This window comes from Bubalus kerabau, chromosome 3 (genome assembly GCF_029407905.1).
Source record: "Bubalus kerabau isolate K-KA32 ecotype Philippines breed swamp buffalo chromosome 3, PCC_UOA_SB_1v2, whole genome shotgun sequence".
In the NCBI taxonomy this organism is placed as follows: Eukaryota; Metazoa; Chordata; class Mammalia; order Artiodactyla; family Bovidae; genus Bubalus; species Bubalus kerabau.
In genome coordinates this window covers 26,854,063-26,867,530 of record NC_073626.1, presented here as the reverse complement: position 1 = coordinate 26,867,530, position 13,468 = coordinate 26,854,063, and the positions used below count along the sequence as shown (strand labels likewise).

Here is a 13,468-nt window from a genome sequence, read left to right as displayed (position 1 = left end):
TGGGCTATGATTCTGCCTTCACCTGAAAGCTGACAGCAATGATTTAAAAGCATACTGAAACATGTGAACGCTCTGTAAATGTTAAAGGAATTGATTCTCGGCAGAATCAGGGCAGACTTCATACAGGTGGCAAGGGGCCAGGTTACTAAGGGCTAACAAGTCAAAGACCTAGGAGGCCGAATGTGGATGGCTGTTTCAAGCTGAAGCACAGCATGCAAGGAGGCGTGGAAGGATACAGGGGGTGAGCGGCCGTGCACCTGGGCAACACCACCATCTCCGCGTGCGCTGATGCTTCCCCCTGCGCCTCACACACACCCACCTCTCCCAGCTGCACCACCACCCCAGGCCGTGTTCTTCCACTGGCTCTCCCAGATGGCTAGTCTCAGCTATCCACCCTGTTCCCGCCACCCCCTGCCCCCCATCTCCGCAGTGCACCAGAGCCACCAAAACCCACAGGCCCACTACTGCCTGAAGCCTCTCAGCGACTGTGCGCCTTGTTCTCTGCAGACAACCCACAACCCCTCATTTGCTTAGGGCCCCTGCATCACTGGCTCACCCCGGCTTCCAGCCCAAGCCTGTCCTCCCTGGCCTGCCCAGCCCACGGCCCAACCACACCCACATCCCACCACCTTCTCCTTTCTGCAGGCAAGCCCTGTGCAGAGAAAGTTCCCTCTGCCTCCTGCCCCTCGTCCCCCTACCCTCACCTCTGCATAAAGGTCCTCACTCAGAGAAATCCCCCCTGACTCCTCTCCCCCAAAGCCCCAGGCTTGGTGAAGTTCCTCTGTTTACACTCGAATCACAGCCCAGATACTATCAGCCCTGAGGGCAAGGTTCACATGGACACAGCTTGGTGCTGGGCCCATCACAGGTGGGATGGATGAGTGGTGCATGGTTGCTGGGCTGGAGAGCAGACTGGGGACAAGATGGGAAGATTTGAAAGTCCTCTGACCTTTATGTCATTGGGCAAAGACAGCCTGGTCCTGCGTGGCCTCGCTGGCAACACCGCGGTCTCCATCACTGCTCCCAGCACCAACCAGGGCAGCTGACTCAGCTTTAAGACCTTCATCAAAGGGCAGCAGCAAAAAAGGCTGGGTCTACTTTCCAATCCCCTGCTTCTGGGTGTGTGAGAAGCCCCCAAGCCAGCAGAACTGCTTTGTCACCCAGCTCGGCAGGACGACATGGCTTCCACCTCACTGGCTCGGAAGCACGGTCTGTCCACTGGTTCACGAAGCAGGTGGGACGGTGCCCCTCGTCTGTATGCGAAAGACGGTCCCTTGCTACAGATGGGCTCTGACTCAGGGCCCCAAATTTATCCCAGTTAGAAACAGGACACTCCTGCCCCTCTTCAGGGAGGTTCCTCCCCACCCACTCTTCCCCCTTTACCCCCCTGGCAGCCAATTCGCTGGTGGCGATTACCATCACCAGATCCAGAACTTCGATGCCTGCCCCCTCCATCCCAGCGCTGCCTCCTGAGGTGTGTCTTCAGTCAACCGTCGCACAGATACTCTTGCCGCCACATCTGCCCCTGTGGAGCCTTAATCCTGGACAATCTAACTAGCTGAACTGACATGTTCTGCTGAGATTCAGGCTTGTCAGTATGAATTCCCTGAAACTCTCTCTCTCCTTCAAATATCAAGGTGCTTGTTACCTGCTACAGGTGGATGAAACTCCAAACATTATGCCAAGTGAAAGAAAACAGACATAAAAGGCTACATATTGTATGATTTGCTTTATATGAAATATGCAGACTTTGTTGTTCAGTTGCACAACTGTGTCCAACTCTTTGCAACCCCATGGACTGTAATACACCAGGCTTCCCTGTCCTTACAGCAGCTCAAACTCATGTCCATCGAGTCAGTGATGCCATCCAACCAACTCATCCTCTGTCGCCCCCTTCTCCTCCTGCCTTCAATCTGTCCCAGTATCAGGGTCTAAAGAAAGATCAGTGTTGCCCAAAGGCTGGGGGTGGGGAAGGGCAGGGCTGAGAATGGCTGATGGGCACAGGGTCTCCTCTGGGGGGTGAAAATGATTTGGGATTAGACAGAGGTGGCTGGGGTTCCACAGTCTGGGTGAACTACATGCCACTGAATTGTCCACTTTAAAATGGTTAATTTCAGGGGCTTTCCTGGCTGTCCAGTAGTTAAGACTGTTCGCTTCCACTGCAGGGGGCACAATGCAGGCTTGATCCCTGATTGGGAACTGGGACTAAGATCCCGCATGCCATGCTGTGAGGTCAAAACATTTTTTCAAAAAAGTTAACGTCCTATTATATGACTTTTGCTTCCAAAAAAAAATTCAAATATTTAAAAAAAAAAAAGCTACTCTTTCCCTCCCAATCCATAAAAGGAGGCTCAGCATCTCCTACTTGCCTGCCTTCTTTAAGAACTGACTGCTCAACTCTGTTTCCCCCTTTATCTTCAATTTTTTAGTAGCTGATAAGCCTGTTCAAGTCTCCCCAACCTAAAATCCTTCTCTTAACTCTATTCTACCCTTGAACATCACCTAGAACCGTCTCAAGATTTCATAAAAAGCAACAAAACACTTCTAAAAGTGACAGGTAAGATATACACAAAACTCCTATAAAAATGAATGGGCCAACTTGCAAGAAACTCTTGAGATCAAGATGGAGGCAGGCATGAGTCAGTGAAAAGGAAGCTCTCAGATTCCCTGGGAGTTGTACCCTCTGGAGAGACGGAAGCCACACAGGGCTATTTAAAGGTAAATTAAAAGTAAGTGGAAAACCTCTGTTGCATTAGTCATATTCCAAGTGCTGTAGTTACTACCTGTGACTGGTGACTCCTATACCAGAAAATGCAAAGCGTACCCCGTAGAAACACCTGAGTGCGTGGAAGCGAGCAGCTCACTGTGCAGTGGCACCTGAATCAAGACATTGCAGAAACCGAGGGTATAAACAGCCTCAAAGAAGTCCCCAGGGTAAAGGACAGGGCAGGCGGATGCATGTCGACAGTTCCCCAAAGCGGAACGCTGCATGATCAGACATACAAAAAGGCCAGAAGGACCTTCTGGTAACACAAGAAAACGATAAAGGTTAAATGGTTAAAAAGAACAAGGTGGAGATGTGGGGATGTGATGCTTGGCTTCCCTAATGGCTCAGAGGGTAAGCAAAATCGTTGTCAAAATCAATAGTGTTAAAAAAAAAAAGAAAAAGTTAAGAAGTATCTATCAAACAGACATGAACAGAAAAGAAACTAGCTATTTTTAAAACTATTCCAAAAGACAGACAATCTGAAGGTCCAAATACAATAATGTATAGATGGGAAAGAGAATGAGATTTAAAAAATAAAGAAAGTGAACATCTAAAAAGGTATTTACACCACACTGAGACCTTAAGTTACTCCTTTCTGCTCTGGATTTTTATTTTAAAAACTGACAGTCCTCCAGTATGGCATCTATGCAAGCAACCAGCATTGTCAGAGGATATAAATTTACTTTGAAATATTACCCTACCTAAGGATGGTACTTACAGACCTTCAATTGACCAAAAACAGTATACTCGATGAAGTTCACATATGAAGGTGACCTTCAGAGATTCAAAGTGATTTTAAAATCAATGTCTAATAGGATGAATGTCAACAGGTAAAACCCATATAAACAAAAGCTCTCTGAGTTTCTCAACTTTAAAAAGTGCAAGTCCTAAGAACAAAAAGTCTGAGAGCTGCTGTATTAAAAACCGCATACAGAATTTCTCCTCCTCTGTAAAGTTTCATCTCTAAACTGGCATTAAAATTTGGCTTCTCAACTTAAAAGCAAAATTCCTAAATATACCTCAAAAAGCACCAGCTAGCAATAATGAATAAAACATACAATATATATAATTTAAAGCACTCTGTGAAGTAAGTTCTTACCAATTTCCCAGTAAATCAGACTGTATATAGCAGGCTGGGCTGATTTTCACATTATCATATGGGTGAAAAACACTAAATGTTTCTTTAGCACAATACTAACTTTCCTTTCAAAAGAAGATACTCTTCATGGAAACTCATTCACCCAAACCTAAAATTTTAAGTAATAAATAAGACCTAAGCATCCTGTGGTGAAAAGTCATATTAGGTAGTACTGCAAATAGAATGTATTAACTCATCAGCCAGTATACAGATGCTAAAGTGCTTACGTACTTACATATGTATCATATATATATGCAAGAAAGAGAGAGCTCAGAATCAGCATTTTTCTGCCACAACAAAACACCTTTTAAAAAACCACACTTTCCATTTGCCTATCGCCTCAGTTGTCCGTTGCCACCGGGTCTTCAGTTGTCTGATTCATGATGCTAATGGGCTCAAGGAGCTTCATGCAGGAAGTTTCCCAGCCTACTCAAGGGAGCCTGTCTTCCCTGTGTGTGGTTCACTTTCTTCTTCCTCTAAATGGTGTGTCAGTGGCAGGTACGCCCCTGACATCACCTGGGGAATGTAATCACCAACAGGAAAGCAAGGTCCCCACTGAATGGAGAAAAGCAGGTCAGCAGAGACAGATAGAATGAATATGAGTAAGAGGGAGAAATTTACAGGACGTGCCCTTCTCTCCAAAATAAGACTCTGAGAGTGACATTTCAGAGCTCCAAGCATGACTGCCATTGCTTATTCCTTTAACAGAGAGCAGTCCTAACAAGAGAACGAAATCCATGTGCCACTGAACACCCAGTTGCTATAAAGGTGCATCACGCCCTCCCATCTGTCTGTGAAGAAACCCAGGGCTTTCAGACTAGAGCTCAGGGCATTCACCTCAGGTCATGGCCACAGAACAGCTATTTGCAGGTTTCTCTATAAAACGTTTTTTCTGTTTGCTTTCTGAGATTGGAATACATCAGAGAAAATGACTGCACGCCAAGCTGACCATCTCATTAAGGGCAACAATTTGATTTCAAGAGAAAAGAAACATCATGACTGTTTTGAGGGGACAGTAGCTGAAATGTCAAGAAGGGGCACTGGGGTTGGGACCAACACGTCCTCTCCCACCTCCTCTCCCACCTCCTGATCAACACGGCTTAACTCTGCTGTACTTGGTTACACTTCCCGGATACTGTGGGGACTCTGTCTTACAGGGGTACCAACTGATGTGAAAGACAATGCACGGGATAGCACCCATGGGTCTTATTTAACCAAATCAACGGGCAAAGGGAAGAAAGAAGAGAAAGTTTAGTTGGTTAACTTAGAATGAACGGGATCTTCATTCTAAGAACAAGAAGGAAATAATCTTATTTCCTTTTCTGGAGGATGAAATGGAACTCCTTGAAATTAAACTGACTTTCTTCACATGTGGTATATGGACATTGTGCATGGTAACTCACTTCAGTCGTGTCTGACTCTCTGTGACCCCGTGAACTGTAGCCCGCCAGGTTCCTCTGTCCATGGGATTCTCCAGGCAAGAATACTGGAGTAGGTTGCCATGCCCTTCTCCAGGGCATCTTCCCGACCCAGGGATCGGAGCCAGGGATCAAACCTGTGTCTCTTATGTCTCCTGCACTGGCAGGCGGATTCTTTGCCACTAGCGCCACCATTATTGGTCAATTCATCTTATAGGCTTTAAACTTTTTTCAAAGTTAAATTTCGCACAATCTTCACTGAAAACTTGTAAATGCAAATTACATGGTGCAACTGCCACCAAGTAGAAGGTCAGTGATCAGAGAGGGAAGACGGCAGCAACTGACAGGTAGGAAGGCAATGAGTGTGGTGCTACAGGAAGACACCTCTAACGTCAATACACCTGTAACTTCAATCACTACAACCAAGTTCATTATAAAGAACAAAGGAATTCAGAAATCAAGGACCTTCAGGACGTAACCAAGTCTGAAACAAGTGTATATATAGTTCATTGGCAAATTGATATTAAAAAAGGAAAAGATGTGGAAATGTTCTAGCAAGTACCATCCATTTTCCTTTTGCTAGGACAAGCCAAGTTTTGTTTAGGCTCCATCCTCCCCAGCTCAGTAGGTGAGATCTGATAGGGTCAGGACCCGGGGTATGTGTATGGGGGCGGGGGTAGTAACCATGTGACCACTAGTGACTGGCTGGGTGACAGACCAACAGGAGCCACAGAGGCTTCTGGGAAAGTGACATGCGACACAAGGTGAACTATGCAAGGGTGGTAAGATTATGTTATTTCTAGTTTTTTAAAACAATAATTTAGTATTAACTTATTTTTATCTACTAAAAATTTTTAAAGGTTCATAGAATTCAAGTGGGAGAAAAAAAAATGTAGGCAAAAAACACTAGGAAAAACTTCTTAACGTTAAGGAATGTGACCTATTAAATCCTTCAAAAGAGCTGCTGAGTTTCTTCACCATAAAAAAATTTAAAGAAAGGGAACAGATAAGTCATGACCAATGACACCCAGTCCTGTATCCCCAACTCCACACTCAAGCGCTGTTTCCATGTGCTCGTGCCACCGACATATACATGGTGCATCTGCACCTCAGTCCCAACAAGCCAAGCCTCCCTGCCTCCTGACTCCATCCAGGTGATTCTGCTCTTGCCCAGTCACTTTCCAGGAACCCAGTCCTGAAAGCACGCTCCCTGCTGCACGGATCCCAGGCCAGCCCTGTGACTCCAGTCACCCTACCCCCACCCTGTCCTGTCCTATCACCTCTTTGCCAGAACCATCTCCTATGAACTCCTTGGCCTCCAGAACCTCCCCGCATCCAATCCATCCAGCTTTCACACTGATCTCTTAAAGCACAACTCATTCACTCAGCACACACTTACTGACCGCTGTGACAGGTAACCAACGACCACAACTTAGTGGCTTATTGTTGTATTAGTCGCTCAGTCACGTCCAATTGTGTGACACCATGGACTGCAGCCCACCAGGCTCCTCTGTCCATGGAATTCTTCCAGGCAAGAATACTGCAGCAGGTTGCCATTCCTTTCTCCAGGGGATCTTCATGACCCAAGGATCAAACCTGGGTCTCCCACACTGCAGGCAGATTCTTTACCGTCTGAGGCACCAAGGAAGCCCTAGAAGTGCTTTTAATAACACAGGTGTATCTTATAAGTCAGAAGTCCAAAACGGGTCTTGCTAGACTACAATCCAGGCATGCGCATGGCTGCTTTTGGAGGCTTTATGGGAGGATCCTTCTCCTGGCCTTTCCCAGCTTCTACAGGCTGCCTTCTGTCGGTCCATTAACAGTTACCTCCTCCGTCTTGAAGGCCAGCAACACTGGGCCCAGTCTCCTCACACCCCACCCTTCTCATTCTTTCCCACGTGCCTCTTCCACATTAAGGACCCTTGAGAAGTGAAAGTGAAAGTCGCTCAGTCATGTCCTACTCTTTGCGACCCCATGGACTATACAGTCCATGGAATTCTCTAGGCCAGAATACCAGAGTGGGTAACCTTTCCCTTCTCCAGGGGATCTTTTCAACCCAGGGATCAAACCCAGGTCTCCTGCCTTGCAGGTGGATTCTTTACCAGCTGAGCCACGAGGGAAGCCCCTTAAGGACCCTTGGGGGTTGGTTACACTGAGCCCACCTGGATAACCTAGGACACTCTACTTCAGCTGACTGGCAGCCTTAATTCTATCTGTAGCCTTAATTCTCCATATAGTCACAAGTGATGGGAAACTGGGACATATCTTTGAGGGACTTTATTCTGCTGACCACAAGCACCTTATACGAGGCCCTGGGCATGGACAACATTAAACACAGGCTGCCGTCAAGCTCAAGTCAGTCCTTCAATACCAAATGTTAATTGGCTCCCAGTGCTTAAAGAGTTAAGCCTAAACCACTTAATCTTACAGGGAAGCCTTCCTTGATTTCGAAACACTCCTGAGCAACTTACCGTACCCGACCTCCCTGAAGTCCCCTAGCACTGATCTCAACCTGCAGAACTGGGAGCACCCAGCTCACCCACTTCTGCTCCACACCCACTCCAGTGCCACTCCCAGTGCCTGCACCATGTTCGCCCCAGCAGACACTCTCCACGCTCCAGCTCACACTCCACCTGCCCTCTCCGACGCCCAACAAAGCTCTGTGGCCCCAGCTGGCCATTTGGCAGGGACACAAAGAGTTCAGGCAGAGGGGTGACCCAGCGCTACCATCAGCTGACTGTGCAGCCCGGCCCCGCCATCTGACCTCTCCGCCTTGCTTTCATCAGCTGTCAGGTGAAGAGCAGCCCAAACTATTTCTAAATCTGCGCCCAGTTCTAGGAAATCCTCGATCCCGAAAGCCACTATCTAATCAAGGTCAACATCATGTCAGCTGAACTATTCCACTCCCTTCTGATGGAGGGTCCCTGCCTCTGGTCTTGGCGTTGCTTCCCACTTCCCAAAAAGCATCTTTCTAGATTACTCCTCTCCAAACCAGTTAAAGGCTCTTAGGACAACGCTCAGATCCCTCAATGCGGCCTCAGTTCCTCCTTTGCTTCTCCTTACAATCAGTCCCTCATGTGCTACCTGCCTCCTCCCTCACAGCCTCTGCCTGAACGCCTGCTTCCTCTCTCCAGCAGGCAGATGTCTGCTCAGTCTCCAGGCACCCTTCCCCGGACCCCTGGGTCTAATTTAGGGGGTCCCTTCCTGTCTGCCCACAGCACTCCACACTGCGCTCTCGGTGCTCATCACTATGGTATCAGTATCTGTTCCCTGTCAGTCTCTTCCACAGACTCCAACGTCCACGTGGGCAGCACAGTCACTCTCATCCACCCTAGTACAGGCCGGGGGGCGGTCACCAGGATTCCGGGTACAGCAGCAGGACTCTGAGCTGCCCACAGCCACTCAGAATCAAGATGAGATTTCTCAGTCTGTCTGCAGATTCGTGTGGCTGTATGTTTAAAGTCCTGGCTAAGGGAGACATAAGCGACACTGTCGGGGGTTGGTTTCTGGGAACGTGCCTTAAGAGAAAACAGAACTGAATCCTCGGCCCCTTCTACTCTGTCTCCTCCTCTATCCTGCTGCCTCCAAGCCCGACACACAGTGAGCTAGGAGCCTGCAGCTGGTCACCCCGTACCCTTTCCCCAGCCCTTTTGTGCAAAATACAAGTAACACCTTGTTTTGAGATGCCATTAGTGGCACCATGATTATTTTGGGATCTTTGTCACCTGCACTCAAACCTAATGGCAACACACAGCCCTACCCACAGCACCAACAGCGATCTACTGCATCAAATTCACACCTCACCTCTCGCGCTGGGTTACAATCTGTCAGTAGGTGTACTGTCATATGTCCCTGCAGGATCCACGCACTGGAGCAGAGGGCAGCAGAGAACACAATAGGGAGTAAGTGGGTATGGTCAGTGAATCAATGACCACGTGGCAACTGAAGCAGACAGGCTCCATCCAACCTACACGGGCTGCCTTAACCTTGGCTCAGTGTTGCTGCTGCTGCTGCTAAGTCACTTCAGTCGTGCCCCATTCTGTGCGACCCCATAGACGGCATCCCATCAGGCTCTTCTGTCCACGGGATTCTCCAGGCAAGAATACTGGAGTGGATTGCCATTTCCTTCTCCATGGCTCACTGTTGAGGCCAAGCAAAATTAGGTTAAAAAGAGAGTGTCAGTTTCGACCATTATTTGACCAGGAAATAGATGAGTACTTAGACACCAGCGTGCATTCCCTTCCTTCCTTGGGCACAGTGCCACAATAAATCCCTGGCTTATTCCACCTAAAAGCTCTACAAGGTAACATGCAAATAAGCAAGGCCGTTTAACACAGCACACTGAAACAGCATCCTCTGCTCCTGGCAGACGGCGGGGGGCACGTTTCGCAAATTGCTCTACTCCCTCAGCCTGGGTGGGGGGACAGCAACCCTAAGCAGGGAATCCAGCCCCTTAAGGCTGCTATCTCCTAGAGCTGGCTTCCCCGCGGGGGCTCATCTGTGCAGTGTTACAAACTCTCAAGCTTCTCAGGCTATTGAGGCATACTCACCTTCACAAAGCCATAAGCACAGATTACACAACTGATTATACCCAAAAGGTACAGAGAGATAAACATACATGCAAATAATTGCCAGATACCTACCACATGCCAGAGAGCACACAGGTACCAAGGATACACAGGGAACACGCCAGACCTGGAGCAGAGAGGGGAGGAAAGCACTAGTTGTCCTCCCCTGATGAGAAGGAGGCTGATGCACACAGAGGTCAGCTGGGTATAACCAAGGTTACAAGAGCCGGAAGGGGTAGGAACAGCTAATTGAGTAAATAGCACCAGAGGTTCCAGGGTGTGTGAGTCTGACTTACAAGAAACAGGGCCTTTTCTGTTTAGTTGGGTTTGCTTTCGTGTGTTTTTGTCAGTGGGGAGCAATCGAGGAAGCATCCGGACACAGACGGTGCAGAGCAGAGATGGAGCTGACAGGGCACGGGTGGGGAGATGTGGGGTGTTCAGAGTGAGAGGTGTAGGCAGGAAGTCAAGCGGGATCAAGGATGGCCCTAAGTGAAAGTAAACAAAGCTTTTCATATGGAGTGCGTGGATCCCACTGACGTGTCAGAAGATCTCTGCAGGAAGGAGCCGGGGGAAACCAGGCACCCTGCAAGGGCTGGAGTGCTGTGAAAGGAGGGCAGCAGCCGACACAGCAGAGCCCGAATGGACAACAATTGGTGACTGATGGATGGAGGGAAGGAGGAAGGATGTGGTTGACGGGGGAAGGACCCTGGCACTGATGGCCTGGGCAAACTGGTGACGGGGATGCGCCAGGTCATGCTGGCAGACAGGAGACAGGTTTGGAGGGCGACCAAGTGAATCCGCTGATGAGAGGTTGGAGCTTCTGTTGAATCTGGAGCTCACAAGACAGAAGTGGATTAGAAACAAATGTCTGAGATGGACAGCAGGTGGGCAGGTGGATACGTGAATCCGTGGGCAAGGCAATCACCCACTTAGATTGGGTTTCCAACAGTACTTTGCAACGATTCATCTACATTTTGAATTTTGGAAGTCCTTTATAACATGCCAGTCCCATTTGCAAAACGATGGTAAACTCAAGCATGGAGCTCCGTACCAGGGCCCGATGTAGGGCACCCACCATCACTCTGCATTCAGAGCCACCTTCCTCTGGGGTCCCTGCTGCTGCTGCTGCTAAGTCGCTTCAGTCGTGTCTGACTCTGTGCGACCCCATAGACGGCAGCCCACCAGGCCCTGCCGTCCCTGGGATTCTCCAGGCAAGAACACTGGAGTGGGTTCCTGAGCCTCTTCCAAACCTACTATGTCTTGCGAAGCAAACAGAAAGGAGCTGCCATAACAAGCACAGTACATAAAGCATTCTCTGGGACATGAAGTCCTGAAACACTGTACTTAAGGGGCTATTTGGAGAAGCTCTGACCTGTTTTAAGGCAACCACCTTCTTGGATGAAGCAGACTTGCAGACAATCAACGGCTGCACTGATGAGGACAGGCGATTCTCTGCAAGTCTCTAACTGGTCCCTTGAAGCCCGGCTTCAAGACTGAGCTCTACTGCAACCCCATTTCTAATACACAAATCAGACTGCAATCGCAAGTGGCCGGGAGACAGACATTTAAGAGGCTTTTAAGCAACATCAGCTGCTGTGAGCAGCTGCTTGTAATTCTAAATCTGACTGCAGCCTCTTAACTGATGTGATTACTTGAATATTCAAAATAAATTATCATGATCTCCAAGATAATTCATACAAAATATACAAAGGCAGTGTTACAGCCTCAGCTGAAATGAAGAGAGAATGGAGGAACTTAATTAACAAAGATAAGTTATGCACCCCCTCTAGAGAAAAGGTCTTAGATTTTAATTCAAACAGTGTAACATAAATATGGATATGACAGGAAAACACATTTCTTTTTTATATAAAAAAAAATTCAATCTAAACCCCCACATTTTATAACTGTTTGGGTGTGGGGTGCGAGGGGGGTGACAAGAATAACAGGCAGAGTTAAAATGTATTTAAAAAAGAAAAAAGCCTACAATGTGGCATATTTGAAAGCAAACACAACCCAATAATTATCTATCATCTCCTCTACAGCCAACGGTGATTTCACCACCTAGTTACATTCCATGCTAACATATAAACCACTCTGAATTTTGTGATCCTCGTATTTTAGGGATTATGGTACTTAGAGGCATCATAATATTGTCAGGCCTAGTGACCCACACTCAGAAAGAAAACTAAGAAGTCCTAAAAGAGAAAGAATCCCAAGAGAACTAAAGGGGTGGGGAAGGTGTTAGTCTCAACAACCTGAACAAGCAGCCTTTAATCAGGCCTGTGTCAGAATGACCTAGATGTTTCAAAACACACATGATGTACATCTCTACCCAAGGGGAAGCAGACAATCTGGAGGCTCCCTAGAGGATGACGGTGCCCTTCCCTCCCAGCCCACAGCCCTCAGGTTTTACATACCTTGTAGATCAAACCCAGGTGGGCCTGGGGCCAGACAAGGAAACTGATGCTGGACGCCTTCGACCAGTCTGGATGTGGACCCTGCCTCTGCCACCTGCTAGCTGGGAAGCCTTGAACAAGTCACCTAACCTTTCTGTGCCTTAGTTTCCTCATCTGTAAAACTGGGGGTACCGATTTCATGGGGGAGCCTTGGTGGTGAAGCACCTTAGAAAAGTACCTAACATGTAGTATATTTAGCACCCACGGATCGGCCTCATCCTCTTCATAAGTCCCGAAGTATTACACTGCCCAACTGCAGCATCATTTATTCTTCTGAAGAACATTACTCAGCTGACTCAATCTTCTATTATAAATGATGCTTCAGTGAACATTCTAGTCAATAGAGAGATTTTTTTTTAATGATGCTCTTCAAATTCAGTCAGTCCCCTACTTAATTTTTAGGTATAATACTGATAGTCTCAACAGCCCCTCCACCCCAAACTAGGCACAGAAGTCTCAAAGAGGTGGAGTGATTGGCCCACCAATGCCTGTCCAGCTCTCAGGGCAGAGCTGGACCCCTGGTTCCCTGCAGCTGCTAACCTGAAAGGCCTCTTCTCCAGTCCCCTTCCTACTGGTTTGCTAACTTTTAAAAGCGTGTAGTAGATACTTTTCGGAGAAGGCAATGGCAACCCACTCCAGTACTCTTGCCTGGAAGATCCCATGGACGGAGGAGCCTGGTAGGCTGCAGTCCATGGGGTCGCTAAGAGTCGGACATGACTGAGCGACTTCACTTTCACTTTTCACTTTCATGCATTGGAGAAGGAAATGGCAACCCACTCCAGTGTTCTGCCTGGAGCTGCCATCTATGGGGTTGCACAGAGTCGAACATGACTGAAGCGACTTAGCAGCAGCAGTAGATACTTTTAATAATGCACTTTAGATTCATAGTAAACATTTGGAAGTTTTGTAAGAGGTAAACTCAAACTTTCACAGAGGTACATATCAGCTCAAAAACAGGGTAGATACAAGTGTCAACAGCTCCTATAAATATTCAGGTAATGTACTTTTTCTGCCAAAGCCTGAAGCAGAGGTACCCTAAACACTACCCCCAAGGGACATCAGCACATGGCGAAACTTACCAGAGAAGCAAATGAATAATTATTGAATTCAGTGTCATGAGA

General features: G+C 47.7%; 1 protein-coding gene across 3 annotated transcripts in view; it reads right to left on the bottom strand.

The window, feature by feature from the left end:
* ELOVL5 (ELOVL fatty acid elongase 5) overlaps positions 1-13,468 on the bottom strand; it is a 73,355-nt gene that overhangs the window by 53,587 nt on the left and 6,300 nt on the right. The window contains exon 2 of one of the 3 annotated variants that reach the window (XM_055571202.1): positions 9,967-10,018. The exons of 1 other annotated variant lie outside the window; for it this stretch is intronic. The gene's annotated coding sequence lies outside the window, so the exon portion shown is untranslated. Of the gene's footprint in view, positions 1-9,966; positions 10,019-11,263; positions 11,341-13,468 lie in introns of those variants that run through there. One more of the 3 variants, XM_055571203.1, reaches the window with a different exon arrangement.